The sequence below is a fragment of the Mesoplodon densirostris genome, chromosome 10 (genome assembly GCF_025265405.1).
Source record: "Mesoplodon densirostris isolate mMesDen1 chromosome 10, mMesDen1 primary haplotype, whole genome shotgun sequence".
Classification (NCBI taxonomy): domain Eukaryota; kingdom Metazoa; phylum Chordata; class Mammalia; order Artiodactyla; family Ziphiidae; genus Mesoplodon; species Mesoplodon densirostris.
In genome coordinates this window covers 2,954,703-2,971,547 of record NC_082670.1, presented here as the reverse complement: position 1 = coordinate 2,971,547, position 16,845 = coordinate 2,954,703, and the positions used below count along the sequence as shown (strand labels likewise).

At 50.7% G+C, this 16,845-nt stretch overlaps 1 long non-coding RNA gene across 1 annotated transcript in view; it reads right to left on the bottom strand.

Moving 5' to 3' along the window:
- Positions 1–568: 568 nt before the first annotated feature.
- Positions 569–16,845, bottom strand: part of LOC132497641 (uncharacterized) — a 30,121-nt gene continuing 13,844 nt past the window's right edge. The window contains exon 4 of the long non-coding RNA XR_009533624.1: positions 569–3,006. This is a non-coding gene — a long non-coding RNA (uncharacterized LOC132497641). The remainder of the gene's footprint in view (positions 3,007–16,845) is intronic.

Below are 16,845 nucleotides of genomic sequence, written 5' to 3'. Positions count from 1 at the left end.
TTATCCTTTGCTTGATTTTTTTCTTTTTTAGATAATTTGAAATTTTAGGTTACAGTTTTCACCCATTTGAATCTGTTGTGTTTTTGGCATACTTATCTGGAGAGACATTATTCTGCTTATAATTCTCCTTGCTTTTATTAATAATTTTGTATGAGATTTGAGCACGATTTTTCTCTGTTGCCCTTTTTAAAGCGAAATGGGTTTTCCTGTAGTTTTAGGCGTAAAAGAAAAGCCAGGATAGTTTTAAGAGCTGCATGGCTCTATTGCTCCCCCTTGTGTTGTTTTCAGAAAGTGATTTTTTTTATTTATTTTTTTAACCAGCTTACTTTCTGAGATCTGCTTCAATCAGTCTCCCTCCCTCATTTTTACCAGGATCTTTTCTTTCCTTTGATGCTGTTAATCCCATCTTCCATATTATGGACTCTGCTTCCAGCAGCTTTTCTTACTATAAGGCTAGTTCTGAAAGGGAGATTTGATTTTTTAGTTTGATTAGGGTCAGTTTCTTGGCCTGTTTTTTTTTTTTTTTTTTTTTTTTTTGCGGTATGCGGGCCTCTCACTGTTGTGGCCTCTCCCGCTGCGGAGCACAGGCTCCGGACGCGCAGGCCCAGCGGCCATGGCTCACGGGCCCAGCCGCTCCGCGGCATATGGGATCCTCCCAGACCGGGGCACGAACCTGTATCCCCTGCATCGGCAGGTGGACTCTCAACCACTGCGCCACCAGGGAGGCCCTCTTGGCCTGTTTTTGATGGGGGCAGTGACAGAAGATAGTTGAGGGAGACTCAAAGCTATGACCCCGCCGCCGTCTTCCAAGGACCCTGGGATCCAGTCATTTCTGAAGTCTCGCTTTTGATTGTCACGCTTCTATTTCATCATCCATTTACTTTGACACATAATCTTTGGGCACCTGCCCCGTGTGTGACACTGGGCTAAGGATACAGATAGGAATAAACACACTCCAGCCTTCAAGGAGTTTCCAAGCCACTGGGGAGACAAATCGAAGCACAATTAAGTGCAACCAGGCCGTGGTAGCTGCTGTAAAGATGCCATGGAAACACGGAGAAGGCATCAGCGCACCCTCATTGGTTTGAAATCAGGCCAATTTCCATAGAAAAGCAACATTTACAACCCCCAAACTGGAAGGTCTAATGTGACTCACATATTAATGAGAATCGGGGCTCTTGTAGGAGACAACGGGCTGGTTTAAACGATAGCTCTTGAAACAGCCAAGCTGTTATTATAGAGAATGTGGCTGTATAATTAGTGCCGTTTCCTTCACAGAGCAGCGTGCTCCTCGCCATCACCGCGCGCCTGGCCTCCCTCGGCTTTGGTCTGTTCCCCCCACCCCCCCACCCCGCAGTCCTGACAGGTGTCTGGGAAGCGGGGTGGCTGGGCTTGGTGTAAATGCCGTCTCCTGCTCTAGGTGGCAGACACCCCAGACTGTAGCTTTCAGTCCTTGGGCGGAAAGGAGTCCTGCATTGAGTCCACCTGCATTCCTGACCCGTGACGAGCCTCCCCAGCCCAGCCCCTCCCCTCACCCCGGGGAGGCCCACAGGCTGGCTCCTTGGCTGGCATTTCACACAATCGTACCCCTTTGTTTGGATATTTCTCAGAAAAAGCCAGTGGGTGGATGTGAGTGCTGGCACAGGCTGAGGGCAGGCTGCCATCCGCCCAGCTTCCACCCAGAGCAGTCTTTGTGGGCAGATCTTCATTACACGGCACCAATGTGCATGTCTTGCCTCTATTCATAAGAGTGAATTTCTTTGGTTGTTTTTGGGTTTTTTTAGTGTTGAATCTGGTATTCAATTATGCAAAGGTGAAGTGAGAGATTTTAAGGAGATGTAGAAGACGTGGTTATGCTTGGGAACCAGCAGCATCTCCATGTGCAATGCCTTCCTAGAGATCCAGGAGCTCAGAAGCAACCCCTGAGGCCAGGAGGCGGGAGAGAAATGGTGTAAGCAAGGCCTTCCCCTGTGTCAGCCCCAGCAACAGCACCCAGGAGGGGAGCCCGCTGAGGGCAAGCACCGCCCAAAGCTTTCGACCAAAAGAGGAGGGGAGGAAGAAGATGGGAGTCTGGGAGACAAGGGGTCGGCGGCAGCTCACGGCCAGGCCTTGAGCAGGTCACTGCATGGCCAGTGCTGCTCCTGGCCTCTAGGGGTTCAGTGACACCCCGACTCCTCATCCAGGTGAGGAGTTCCCTTTGCCAGATAGTTTGTACGATGAGGTTAGAAAGTTCCTGGAGGAAATCAGAAATTCTAGGCCTTGGAAGCAAAGGACTTGCAAGCTCCGAGAGTCTCGTCCTAACGCGACCGTCTCCCACATGGGCTCCCTCCCACCTCCCTTTCCTGACTTTGACGCCCTCTGAGATGGTCGCCAACCAGACAGACGCGGTCATTCGGGCCGCCGTGGACCTGGGACGGGTCTCCTCTCTCTCTCACCCTCGCTCCAGCAGTTCTGTTCTGTCCCCTCAGTTACCCCCAGACCACTGAGGTGACGGCACCTCCCCTTGGGGGCTTCTTGGACAAAGCCTTCGGGGGCCTCTCTCCGGCAGGTCTCAGGCCCTGGCCTGGCACTCCTCCCCCACCCCTGCCCACATCTCCCGTCCTGTCCAGCCGTCCTCGCTCACAGCTGATTGTCTGTGATAGTTGTGTCCTTCAGCGAGGTCTATGTGTCCCAGGGACACGGGCCAGACTTGGGCCTGATCACACTGCAGACTGTGGGACTCAGGGGGGCCCCTCGGTTCCTGGGAACATGTCTGCCCACAGTGGCGTGGGTGACCAGCTTCTTTTCATGTCCTCGCTTTCTTCACCCACTTCTAGACGGTTCACTGTGTCTCTGGCTCCTCTGAGCCTTAGCGTGTGTGCCCAGCAGGAAGTGACCAGCAGTCTTGTGCTGTCAGAGCGTCAGGCAGCTCTGCCGCCAGGGCCCAGGTGCAAGCAGGTGTCATTCCACTTACAAGCTGCGGGAACTGGGCAAGTACTTAATGCCTCCGGGCTTTCGTTTCTGCGCCTACGAAATAGGAACGGTTGTTATGCCTGCCCCGTGGGTCGGATACAGACGCGGCCCCTAGAACAGCGCCTGGTTTGCGGCAGCACTTGATATTACTATCAGCGGTCACTGCCGTTGCTGGTAACATTCAAGGTGGTGGAGAACCGTCACCTCCTGAACACGGCGCCCTGGAAGCCCTGGCCATCTCTCAGGAGGCACGGCTGGTACCCAGGTCAGCGGGCAGGAGGTGGGGACACCACACACTGGGCGAGGAGGGGAGCGTGGAAACACTCTGGACGCTCCCCACGTGTGACGCTGAGCCATACGAAATCGCTGGGGTCTGGGGAGAAAACCCCAGATTTCTGTTAATGTGACCCCACGTGTGTCCTGAGCAGCGGGGTCTCCCAGGCTCTCCTGACGACTCATCACAGGGGCAAGAATGTCTGCGTCCCCAGGGGCTCCTCAAACTTTAACCTGCCGGCTCTTCCCTGGGGATCTCGTTAAAATGCAGATTCTGACTCAGTCCGTCTGGGGCGGGGCCCGAAGTCCTACATTTCTAACCTGCGCCCAGGGACACACTGCTACCCCCACCAGCCAGGGAGGGGCAGGGCCCCTGGATGATGTCGGTGGGTGTGGAGTTCTAGCTGCAGAGATCCCAGAATAAATGTTTTCCGTGCAGCATTAGCATATTAAAAACAAGATAATACTAGGGGGTGGCAGAGTCTCTAACACCCGCGTCACACTTCCACACCTCACCTGCTTGAAGGGGTCACAGTCTATCCATTTTGCTGCCAGCCCACAAAGCCCATTGAAAAGGATGCTCTTCTTCCCTTTCCTCACTGACCACTCACTGCACAGACATTTACTGAGTGCCTCCACGTGAGAGAGGCTGGGCTACCGAGTGTGGGAAAATGTCTCAGTCATTCGGCATCCACACCTTTTTGCTGACCTGCATTTTGGTGTAAGCGTTCTGCCACCTGGCAGGGACTCCGGCCTGTGGAGGTGCCTGTGGATGTGACCTGCTTCCAGGCCCTTCACCCTGGTTGCCCTGTCCAGGCTAGAGACTGCTGAGAACTGGAAATGCTCCAGGGGCCTGTGCGTCATCCAGGGAGGTGACCTTTCACAGCCCAGCTGTTGGGACAGCATCCATAAACCTGTCCTGACCGACACCAAGCAGGCAGAGGTGGGGACAGGACTGGCAGCCCGTCACATGTACAGAAAGAGAGCTGGCCAGGGCCTTATCTCTGCTTCCCCCTGGAAACCCCTCAGATTTGGATGTAATAAGATGAAAAGGGAATTCAGATGCTCCGCAGCTTCTAAAACTAGTTCTGTCTTGCTTCACCAAATGTTTGGAGCAGCTAATATTTACTGATTTTGGCAGCTTTGTAACCATTTCACTCTTATGCCCCTGAATTGCTAAAAATCACTTCTTTCTTTTTATGAGAAAAGGGTTTTGGAAAATATTTTATTTGCTTGCTCTTCTCTTGAAACCCTCCACTCACAACCTCCACACCCATTCAAAAACCACACACATGGAAACACAAAAGACCCCAAAGAGCCAAAACAATCTTGAGAAAGAATGAAGCTGGAAGAATCATGCTCCCTGACTTCAGACTACACTACAAAGCTTCAGTAATCAAAACAGTATGGTACTGGCACGAAAACAGACACATAGATCAATGGAACAGGATAGAGAGCCCAGAAGTAAACCCACATACTTATGGTCAATTAGTCTACAAAAAAGGAGGCAAGAATATACAATGGAGAAAAGACAGCCTCTTCAATACGTGGTGCTGTGAAAACTGGACAGCTATATGTAAAAGAATGAAATTAGAACATTCTCTAACACCACAGACAAAAATAAGCTCAAGATGGATTAAAGACCTAGATATAAGATCAGAAATCATAAAACTCCTAGTAGAATACACAGGCAGAACACTCTGATATACATAACAGCAATATGTTTTTGGATCTGTCTCCTAAAGGGAAGAAAATAAACACAAAAATAAACAAATGGGACCTAATTAAACTTAAAAGCTTTTGCACATGAAAGGAAACCACAGACAAAATGAAAAGACAACCTACTGAATGGGAGAAAACATGTGCAAATGATATGACTAATAAAGGGTTAATATCCAACATATATAAACAGCTCATACAACTTAACATCAAAAAAAACAACTCGATTAAAAAATGGGCAGAAGACCGGAACAGACATTTTTCCAAAAAGGACATTCAGATGGCCAACAGACCATGAAAAGATGCTCAATATCATTAATCATCAGGGAAATGCAAATCAAAACCACAATGAAATATCACCTCCCACTGATGATGTCTCATGATGTCAGAACGGCTATCATCAAAAAGAACACAAATAACAAATGTTGGCAAAGATGTGGGGAAAAGGGAACGCTTGTACATTGTTGGTGGGAATGTAAATTGGTGCAGTCACTGTGGAAACAGTATGAGGTTTCACAAAAAACTAAAAATAGAACAACCATTTGACTGAGCAATTCCACTCCTGGGTATAGATCTGAAAAACAAAAACTCTAATTTGAAAAGATACATGCACCCCAATGTTCACAGAAGCGTTATCTACAATTGCCAAGAAATGGAAGCAACCTAAGTATCCATCAATAGATGAATGGATAAAGATGAATGTGTGAGCACATATTCATAAAGATGAATGTGTGCGCGCACACACACACACACACACACAATGGAATACTACTCAGCCATGAAAAAGAATGAAACTTTGCCATTTGCATTACCCTCTGTGAAAAGCATCAAGAAACATAAACAAATAAGTGTGGCTGTGTGCCAATAAAACTTAACTTATAGCACCTTTTTTGTAATAAACTTTTTGTAAATGACTGCTGACTTCTGCTCTATTACATTAAAATCTATTGGTCTATCTTGCACTTGGAATGGATGATTTTGACCATGCAGATGCCCTGAAAGGGTTTTAGGGACACCCAGGGGGTCACTAGATCACACTTTGAGAACTACTGCTCTAATATTCTTGTTTCACAAGGTAATAAGTTTCTTAAGATGAAAGCTACTTTCAGTTGGACCTTCTGTTTCTTGCAGCCAAAAGCATCTTCGCTGATAAACTCCTAGGTAGCTTCTCAAGCCAGAAATCGGAATACCAGCTTCTATCTTGGATCCTGAGAAATGGCAAAGCCCAACACATTTCCTCCTACCAGTTTGCTGTGCCGGCAGGAGAGGAGAAATTGCAGATGCATGTCCAGACTTGGAAGGTCCCAAGACCCCCCGGGAGCCTTGCTGGGCCCCAGAACATTGCAAGAGAGCTTCAGAAAGCTTCCATGTTTTCAGTGGGAGGAGCATATGTAGCTGGGAGAGAGCCAGGAGAACCAAAGAGACATTGTTTAGACAACAGGTGTATTAGTCAGGGTTCTCCAGAGAAGAGCCAACAGAATAAGGAATTGCGGGCCAGGGAAGTCCCACCACCCGCCATCTGCAAGCTGGAGGTGCAGGAGAGCTGGTGGTGTGGTTCCAGTCTGAGCCCAAAGGCCTGAGAATCCTGACAGTTGATGGTATAGGCCCCAGGCTGAGGGCGGAAGACTGATGTCCCAGCTCAACAGTCGGGCAGACAGAGCAAATACTCCTTCCTCCATCTTTTTGTTCTATTCAGACCTCCGAAGGATTGGGTGACGCCCATCACATTGGGAAAAGCAGTTTGCTTCACTCACTTTGCTGATTAAAATGCTGATGTCGTCCAGAATCACCATCCCAGACACACCTAGAATCACATGTAACCAACTACTTGGGCACCCCATGGTCCAGTCACATTGACACATACAATTAACTGTCACAACGGGACCCGGAGGAGAAGTCAGCACGAACTCTCTCCTGGGGGACGACAGGGGATGTGGGTAGATGACAGTGAAGAGGGAGAGCAAGACCCCCTCTTTGGGATGCTCTGGCATCACATATACCGGCTCTAACGTGGAACCAGCCTCAGGGAGGAGTGGGGAGGGTGAAACCCCCAGTTGACAGAGGGTCTTCTGAACTGACAAAGATTAACCTACGTCGACTAAGTTGAGGCTGTCTTTTCTGTCAAACAGAGTCGGGGGCTCTTGAGATAGAAACTAAGGTTGATTTTAGAAAATTTAGGAAAGTTTAAAAAATTTTAATAAACATACATTTTTAGTTTATGTGCTAAAAATTCATCTTCTCTAACAATGGACATCATCAAATTCAAAACTTTTGCCAATCTGATGAAAAATGATCTCACTCCTATTTTATTTATATTTCCTAATTATCAGCAAGGATAAGCACCATTCTTATGTCATTGGAGGCATTATTTTTGAACCCACTACAGTGCTTTTGAATTCTGTGCAATTAATGTTCACAAAATAGGACACTCTAGGATCTGAAGATGAACCCATGGGCACAGAAATGGGTGCTGCTATTTTTACCTTTAAATTGAGTAGATTCACAGTTTGTCCAACATTAAGTAGACTGCTTATGGGATGAACTCTTCTAGTTCAAGCTGACCTCTGTCTTTGTGTGCCCTGCTCACCATGGACGTTGAACTTTGTTCCAACACGCACCCCTCCCTGCCCACCTTCCTGATCTCTGCATCAGCACCTGCTGGAGCCAAGGCCACGGCATCAGGCTGTGTTCAGGATTCTGCTACTTCCAAAGCCTCTCTTCTCTTCCCCAACATTCTAATAAGAACAACACGCAATTCTCTGAATCTAGATTCCACGTGGACTGAGGCAAGTCATTCTCCATGCTGTGCTATTTCTTCTCTATATTAAACAGCCTCCATTTGCTTGCCTGCAGGGGTCATACTCATTTATAAGTTACTTTTATTAAAAACAAAATGCTAGGGGCTTCCCTGGTGGCGCAGTGGTTGAGAGTCCGCCTGCTGATGCAGGGGACACGGGTTCGTGCCCCGGTCCAGGAAGATCCCACATGCCGCGGAGTGGCTGGGCCCGTGAGCCATGGCCGCTGAGCCTGCGCGTCCGGAGCCTGTGCTCCGCAACGGGACAGGCCACAACAGTGAGAGGCCCGCGTACCGCAAAAAAAAAAAAAAATGCTACACGGGATAAAGAAGGCTGCCTGGAGTCTCACCACTGTAATGCAAGAGTTTCTTTCTTTTTTTTTAATTTTAGCGTCTAATCCTTCCTCAACAGCAGACATTTGCATGTTGATAATGCTGTATCATTACCTAAGTATTTCCCTTGTAAGCACTGGACATCCATCTGCTATATTTAGTCTACAAACATGATAAATCATAAAACAATGGTATTACAAATTTGCATAATCCTTGGCTGTTTGTAGAATTCAAATATCATCACATCTCTTCATTTTCCTTTTTTCATTGATTTATTTTCATTTTACTTATTTATTCATGTGTTTATTCAACAAATTATTTATGGTGCTGGGCAATGGGGGTTCACCTATAAATAAGACACTGTCCCTGCCCTTAAGAACCTCACAGTCTGGGAGGGGAGACAGACACCATCGTGTGATTTCCACGCATTTACCCATTTGAGCCAGGCATTCATGTTATATTTGCACAAGCATCAAAACAGAGAATATCTGTTTTTTAAATGATTTGCTGTTCACATACAAGTGGCCAGAAGAGTGGCTGTCCTGTGTGTGTTTTAGCTGATGGAGTTATTTCCTCAAGGCTATAATAAAAGCAGAACCACGAAAGGGACCTGAAGACTCGCCATCCACTCTTGGGGTTTAATCTGCAGACACCACTCCCGCCCTCTTACTGCGGCAGGACGGCTAGTCAGATAAAAACACTCTTTTCAATGAGAAAAACAATTAAGCACTGAATATGTGAGAACAAGAAAAAGCGAGATAAAAAAAGAACACACCAGCTGGCTTTGTGAGACATACTTCTAACGGGTGGATGTGAATGCAGCTTTCTCACCAGAGTCCACCCTTTCTGGACTCTTCCACATTAATAAGGAGGAAGTCGGCAAGACAGTTAAGAAACTACCACTTATTCTAGAGTTTAACTCTAGGCCCGTTATGAGGAAAACTGTTTCACGTCTCAGGCCTAGAACTAATCAACCCTTGAAAAAACTTATTTAAAAAATAAAACTTAAAACCTACAAGCTGAAAGAAGAGCAGCCAACCCTAACCCTCGTATGCCTTTCTCTAATTTCAACCGTTATTAATGTTTTGCCCACTTTGCGGCACTGGCTTGCGTGTATATTTTTTGCTGAATTATTTGAACACGGACTACAGACATCACAACACTCCTCCTGAGGACAAAGACACCCTCTCCCACGACTGCCGTGCTGTTACCACACCCAGGAAGCGTGTCACCAGTCCACAGGCTCACCTAATATCCAGCTGCACTGCCCGGGAGTCGTGTGCCGGCTGGAACTGGCTGCCGGCCCTGCCGCCTGGGCACTGAGCCCTGTCTCCACCCTGTCCACTGCCTTCCACAACCAAAAGCCCGACTTGGGGATGAGACTGTCCAGAGATGTGCCAGGCACCTTTGCCCAGCAGCTCAGACCCCTGATGCAGACGCCTCCCCACACCCGCATCACCGAGGCCACGTCCCGACCCTGTGGGCCACCCTGACCCGGCCCGCACTGCAGCTGTGCAGGCGTATTTCAAATGGCAAGTGAAGATGTTAATCGTGTATCACAGGACTGGACACAGACATTCCGACCGCTGCCTGCACAAAACGCTGCCGAGAAAAACGGCTCTCAGCAGCAACGCCCGGGAGCTCACATTTCACTAATATTTATGTCAGAAGAGAGGTGCTCATAACAGCAAATGCGTTTTCAGCTTCGTAGAAAAGGGTAAGGAAATGCTCTGGATGGAGGAAGATCAAACCGTTGAAGGTGGGAGGGAGGGGCTGCCCCATTCTCCTGTTCCTCGCCTATCTCCTCCCTTCCCAAGCCTGTCCCAGTATCAGGGCAGGGGGTCAAATTCCTGAGGTCCCAGCGGCCACCTGCAGGGACCATCACAGGGCAAGCACGATGACAAAGACTCAGCGCCAGGGTGACCGGGCCCATGGCACAGACACTTGCTGGCCCTGGTCCCTGTCCTGGTCACTTGCAGGTCAGGGCAGGATGAGGACTCTGCAGAGCCGCTGCCCGAGGGGAAGAGGTCCTGGGGTCAAGGGCACAGGCTCTTTGGAAGTTCTCACGGCTGTGGCGCCAGCAAAGGGAGCCTGCTGTGAAGACAGAAAGCCTGAGCAAAAGGGAAAGGCAGGGAGTGAATAAAAATAGAAACAGGCTCACTGCTCTGACAGGCGAGACGCTCAATGAATGCGGTCCTTCAGTGAGCAGAAGTATCTTGTTGGAAATTTAATCCCACCGGCAAGCTTTGGGCTTTCTGTTTTTGCCCACAGTAACGCCCCAACAAAGGGCTGCAGCACTGCTGATGCAGGAAAAGAGGGAAAGAGTGGACACTGGATGGACCACCCCCCTTCCTTTCATGCAGACGGTCCTGCGGGCTGTGTGGTGGTTACCTAGGAAACAGCGTGGATGTGAAACTCCAGGAAATGCGTGGTGCGGCGGCAGGAGATGCAATTGATTTTTTTTTTTTTTTTTTGCTGGCATTGCGTGACGCCAGGCCATTCTTAACCTCTCTGCACCAGTTTCCTCACGTCCGAGGAGGAGATCAGATCTACCTTGTGTGTGTGCGAGTGTGCATGAGCACGTGTGTGTGTGTAAAGCGCCTCGGCCGGCTGGTGGACACAGGAGGAGCGCTCAGTGTGGAGGTTTTCCTTTCTGTGCCCACTCACCAGGCACCACTGAATAACTGGGATGAAGATCTGACAGAGAAAGAGCTGAGGTGATACATGTGAAAAGCAGGCACCATGAACCGGGGTTCGTCCTCTCCACCGCTGGGGACCTCCCACCACCATACGAGGGAGCATGACTAACCTGATGGGTGACAGACTGTTGGCCCAGCTGACGTCACACTAACAGCCAGTCAAGACAGTGAGTCACTGGACCAGCGAGCCGCCGACCACCAGCCCTAGTGAAGTTGCCCAGGACACGGGACCCCAGAGGGACTGGCCCTGGACAAATCGCACTCAGCCACCCCTCAAACTTGTGCTTAATAATAAGTGCTTTGTCTTAATCCATCAAACTTGAGGGCGGTTAGTTACAGAGCAAGAGATAGCAGAGGGGCTTCCCTGGTGGCGCAGTGGTTGAGAGTCCACCTGCCGATGCAGGGGACACGGGTTCGTGCCCCGGTCCGGGAAGATCCCACATGCCGCGGAGCAGCTGGGCCCGTGAGCCATGGCCGCTGAGCCTGCGCGTCCGGAGCCTGTGCTCCGCAACGGGAGAGGCCACAACAGTGAGAGGCCCGCGTACCGCAAAAAAAAAAAAAAAAAAGATAGCAGAGATAATCACTATTATTAGTGCTTTCTTCCCGAGACAGCCATACTCCCCAGAATCCCCTCACCAACATCCTGTTCCCTACACCTGGCTGCCAGTGTGCTGAGAGCCAAGGAGAAGCCTGGGGGGTTCAGAATTCAGTAGTAAATACTCACCACGTCCCCTGAATAAATGAGGGCCAACTACAAAGTCTGGGCGGGGGGCACGGTGTCCACACAGAAGACTGCCCTCACTTCTGACAGGTACAAGTTTGAGGGGTTCCCCAAACCACCCTCAGTTTCAATAATCTTCCAGAAGGACTCACAGAACTCACTGAAAGCTGTTCTACTCCTGCTTATGGTTTATTACAGGGAAAGCACGTGGGTTAAAATCAGCCGAGGGAGGAGAAACATGGGAGGTATCCAGGAGTGTCCAACAGAAGGCCAAGGGCCCAGGGGTCCTCTCCCCGTGGGGACATGGACACATTAAGCCCCTGCCATCGATGTGAGACCACACGCATGGAGCATCGCCCAGGAGGTCGATGACCTGAGCCTGTGAGCCAGGAGTTCCTACTGGGACTTGACCACCTCCCGGCCTACCCAGCAGCCTCTTGCGCCAGCTCCTCCTGGACGCTGAGGCCTTTGGTCTCTAGTTCCTGGGAGGTCTCACCTGGTACCGTGTGGCCCAGAGCCCCAACTGCAAGTCACTCCTTAGACGCTCAGTGGCCAAAGCCCCCCAAGCAAACAGCACACTCATATCAGGCAGGACATGCCAGGGGCCTGGAAATCACCTGCCAGCAGCCGAGGGAAGAGCCCAGACCTCTCCTGGGTAAGATTAATTCTTCACCACACAGGCCACCCCTGGCTTTTGGCCAAGGCGCTCTTACAGCAAAGCAGTCGTCTTTGAGCATCTATACTTGATACAGTATTTATCAGACTGAGCAATAGGAAACAACTCATTGCTTTATCCTACAAGGCCAGTACATATATTTCCATCTTTCTGTACTAAGTGGATTACTCTTTTCCCCTCGAGATAAACTTGTACAGAAAACGCAGCATACAAATTAGCTGATGGGTGGGTCAACCCAGTTCCTCCCCAAGCCAGTCATTTTATTACATCCTGAACAGGATTTAACTCCATTTCTCATCATATTTGACCATCAACATCAGTATTATCATCAGACTTGTTTGCATAAAGTGGTTGAGTCTCACCAACAAGGCCAGCGTCACCCCCGTATCACAGTGTGGCAGCCTGACAAATGACAGTCAAAAGATGACACTTCATCAGAGTCCCACCGAGTCATCGACAACGGGGTCAGGGCATCATCCCAACCCACGATGCTCCCTGAGCCATGCCACTCAGCTCTGTAGGCTTCCACTCGACCAATCAGGTTCCAAAAGCAAGCATGGCGTTGGCAACAGACAGCCCCACCCTCTCAGGCAGCTGGTGCACCCGGGCTAAGCGGCCCCAACCACCTCGTGCTCCGAGTCTCTGTCAAGGCAGCCACATAAACGCTGCATTTCCTTCACTGCACAAACCACTTACTTCCTCATTCCTTTATCCTCAGCTCCCGTTCCACATTGATCATTTGATTTTTAACAGACTTGTCCACCTCTGTTTGGAAAGGATGCTAGGCTCGGCCCCTGTGCTGGGTTGGCAGCAGCAATGGTAGCCTGGCAAGTCCCCCCTTCAGTCCCCCCATCCTTTCTCGTAGGGGAGGGTCACGAGGCCCAGAAGGAGTGGGCTTTCCTGACCACCAGGGGGCGCAGCTGCATATTCACTGTTAGCCCCGGTGTTGCCAGATAAGATCAAGGCACAACCCACCCGCTCTGGCCCTTAGGAATTCTGACATAAAGATGGGAGTGTACAGTGAGAGTTTCTTGCTTAGGCATCAACCCGACTACTGGCCAGTGGTTGCGGCCCTGGTCCCAGGACCACTGCATCCAGAAAAAGGAAGTTGAGGTGATGTGGGCAAGGGCTGTAGAGTCGTGTCAGCATCCCTCCCGCTTGTACCCCAGATGCCACAGAAAAGTGGAGGAACCTCCCCGGTGGACCCTCCACGGCCCCCTTCCTGTGGAGTGTGAGCACACACTCACAGAGGTGTGTAAGCCGGCCCTCCCTGCCTGAATCATTGCCTGTTCCAGTGATCTACCCAACTATTTCTCAGGATGAGAGTGGGGTGCTCGATCTGAAGACATGGGACTCCGCGGTCCGAACTGGTACAATACCTCCTACTCCAGTCCTTTTACAGTATTTTGCACAACTGCCTCTACCGGCAGGCATGCAAAACCTAACCCAGAGTGTCTACGACCATGGCGGGGGGTGGCGGGGAGCAGCAACAGCCCCCCCTGACGGCCGTGCACGGCTGCATTTTGTGCCTCAGGAGGAGTATGTCTAGATTCAGGCCATCTCTGCATTGCTGTGGTACCCACACATCCACCGAGTTCGTGGACCCACGAGGCCACCTCAAGAATGGCCACCTACCCGTCCCAACCTCTCCCGATCCCCAAACGGGGAGCTTCTCATGGGCAGCGAGCATGCCCTACACGGATGCACCCCTCAAACTCCCAGAGTGACTTCTACAGGGCTGTGCCCCATGCGGGCGGCCCTCTAACATGCCAGGCTCCGCCGCCCGTCTGCCTGACCCTAGGGCCAGGCCATTGGCCACAACCCCTGAGTCATTAAAAGCCCAAACATAGAGGCAAATACCCTGCCTTCCAGGCCACTGAGTTGACTGCTTTCTTCCTCCTTCAGTTAGAGCGGCAGCTCTCCAGACGGGATGCTGTGCGTTCGCTTCCTAACTGCCAGCCACAATCCAAGCAGCCCTTTGCTGGTCAGGACAGCTGTTGACAGGGCAAACCAGGTGGCTGTAGAGTCCAGTAGCGCCTCAGGCGGCTCCAGAGTCAGTCCTGGGGGAGGTGCCCTCTCCTCCTCTAGTGCCGTCAGCACCCTTTCCTGTACAAACCATTTCCATCCACTATGGGACGCTCTTCGCACGCCCCTCTCTAGAGAGCATTTCTCTGATGTCACCCAAGACATTACAGGTCTTTCAGGTTCCAAGGTTATCTTAGGTCCTTCAGCCATCGGGGCAGTTTCAAGTAACATCCAACAGCAGGCTAGGAATGATCTTTGCAATGGAAATTTTCTGGAATTCTCCAGTGGGAATCCCAGCGGTCACTGCCAGGCGGGATTCCCAGGCTTCCGCCATAAGCCCCGGTCTGCACCCCACACGGGTCGCTGTACAGATCACCTCTCCGTACTTCGGCCTGGTCACATGAGCAAGCTGGAGGCTTCAGGCAATTTCGGTGACTACCGCTTGTTTGTCAAATCAACAGTGATAAAGCTGGGAGTGGCTTTACCTGCCTCCTGTTTTATAATACTAGATAGGGGAGGCATTCTCCAGTCAGATACAACATCCGCCCCATGAAACATTCAGGTAAAGGACACACAACCACTTCACAGAATCTGCTGGAACATTTCAGTTTTCATCCAAACTTTCCCCTCAGTCCCACGGACTCTTTTCTCCCTGTATCCTCCGAATCTAATCTGCAGCGGAGCACACGGGCCTCCGTGTCCAGGATCTCCCAGAGCATCTCTCCCCCCCACCCCACGCCGAGACTCCTGCTCCCTCACAGGCACACACCCTGGGCTCCCAGCTCGGGGCAGGGGAGGGGGATTGCCCAAGGGACCTGGGCTCTTAGCCAGTCTGCGCCTTGATTAGACTATGGGCCGTCACCTCATGAAATTCTTGGTCAGCTGTCTCATTGTCATCTGTGCCTTCCAGCTTTTAAAATTCCTCCAAACCAAGGTGAACGAAGCAGATTTAAGGCCCTTCACTGTGGAGGAACCAGCAGAGGCTCCCATGGGTCCATCCGACTTCTGAGAGCGCTGCAGTGAGACCTTTATTCTGATCCCATCAACGTCTGCTTAGTTTATCCAATAGTAACCACTCACAGATTTGAACCCCACTGGGACCGGCTCGGACTTGCCCCTTTGTCTCTTCCCCATTATCTTGCAGATCTCAGCCATCTGTGTCTTTGGTGGCAGCCCTGAGTTAGCTCAGAGCAGCCTGAATCCAAGCGTGACTCAGCCTCAAGGTCCATCCTAACACCCCACTTTCGCTTTGGTTATTGCAGAGAACAACCACGCAGGGACGGACACTCATTCGCTTGTTCTTTGTTACTCCGCATTTTCTCACGCGTCCAGTGAGCTAACTGCTCAGGGGCTGGAGCCATCGTGTGACTTGTACCTCCCACAACTAAGTGCAGCACGGCTCCAGTTCTACACCTCAGCTGACCTGTGGTCCCCTAGGAACCACAGGCTCATCACCCTCCACCCCATCGTCCTCCCTCTTCTTGAACCATATGTTTCCATGAGTCAGGGTCACACAAGCAAATGTCACTTCTGACACCAACTGGGAAGCATCTGGGCCAACTGTGAGGTTAGAGGAAACGATCGCCAAGACTATTCTTGCTTCTGATACCAACTGCAAGATCAAAGGTCCCCAACAGCACCCTTAGGTTTGATAATTCACTAGGAGGACTCAGAACTTTACCGAAAGCTGGTATACTCACAGTTACAGTTCTGTTTTGTTCTCACAGGGAAAGGATACAGACTAAGATCAGCCAAGGGAAGAATGCAAAGGGCTGAGTCCAGAGCTGAACCAAACACAGGGTTGTCCTTCCATGGAGTCAGGACACGTCACTTCCCTGCATCCACGTGTGACCTTGTGCACGGAGTATTGCCAGCCTGGGACGCTCACCTGAAGCTCCGTGTTCAGAGTTTGTCTTGGGCTTCAGGGGCGTGTTTGTGGACATCCCAGCCCACAGGCCAAACCCCACTACTCCCTCTCCCCACACGGCCTCCCCCTGGTCCTAGAGGTGCACACGGCAGGCATATTTTCTGTACTAAGTTTCAATAACCTGCCCTCAGGAAGACCCTGGAGGGGAGGCTCATCTCAGCGCTAGAAGTGGGCTTGGAGCAGACTGGGCAGGAAACTCAGACATCCTAGGATGTGGGACATGGTGCAGGGTCTGGTGGATATGACCTCTTGGTTCTACAAATGTCTCCCATGGGGCAGGGCAGGGCCAAAACTGGGAAGATCATGCCTGCGGTTGGATCAGATCCTGTTACTAGCGAATCTTACTGGCACTTATCAAATCTTTAACCAGACTGCTTTCTTTCATCACCATAACTGCACTATTACCTCTGATTTCAGCTTTCAGGCACTAGATGATCCAAAAGCTACCTGTGGCTATCTTCATGGAACAGAAGCATGGCACAGCTACAAGTCTACATGCAGAATCCTGGCTGCAGGAAGAAGCCCCGACCTTCCTTCCTTGCCAGGTTCTCAAGAAGCCTTAGAACAAGAGGCTAAGGGATTGGGAGGGCTCTCAGAAGGCTTGACGGCTGCAGATCACGTGTGGACATGTGTGTCTGTAGCTGCTGCCGGTGGGCCACGCAGGCAGTTTGCCAGAACCTCTACGCTTTCCTGCTCCGCTTCAGGAAGCGACCAGCACCGTGGACA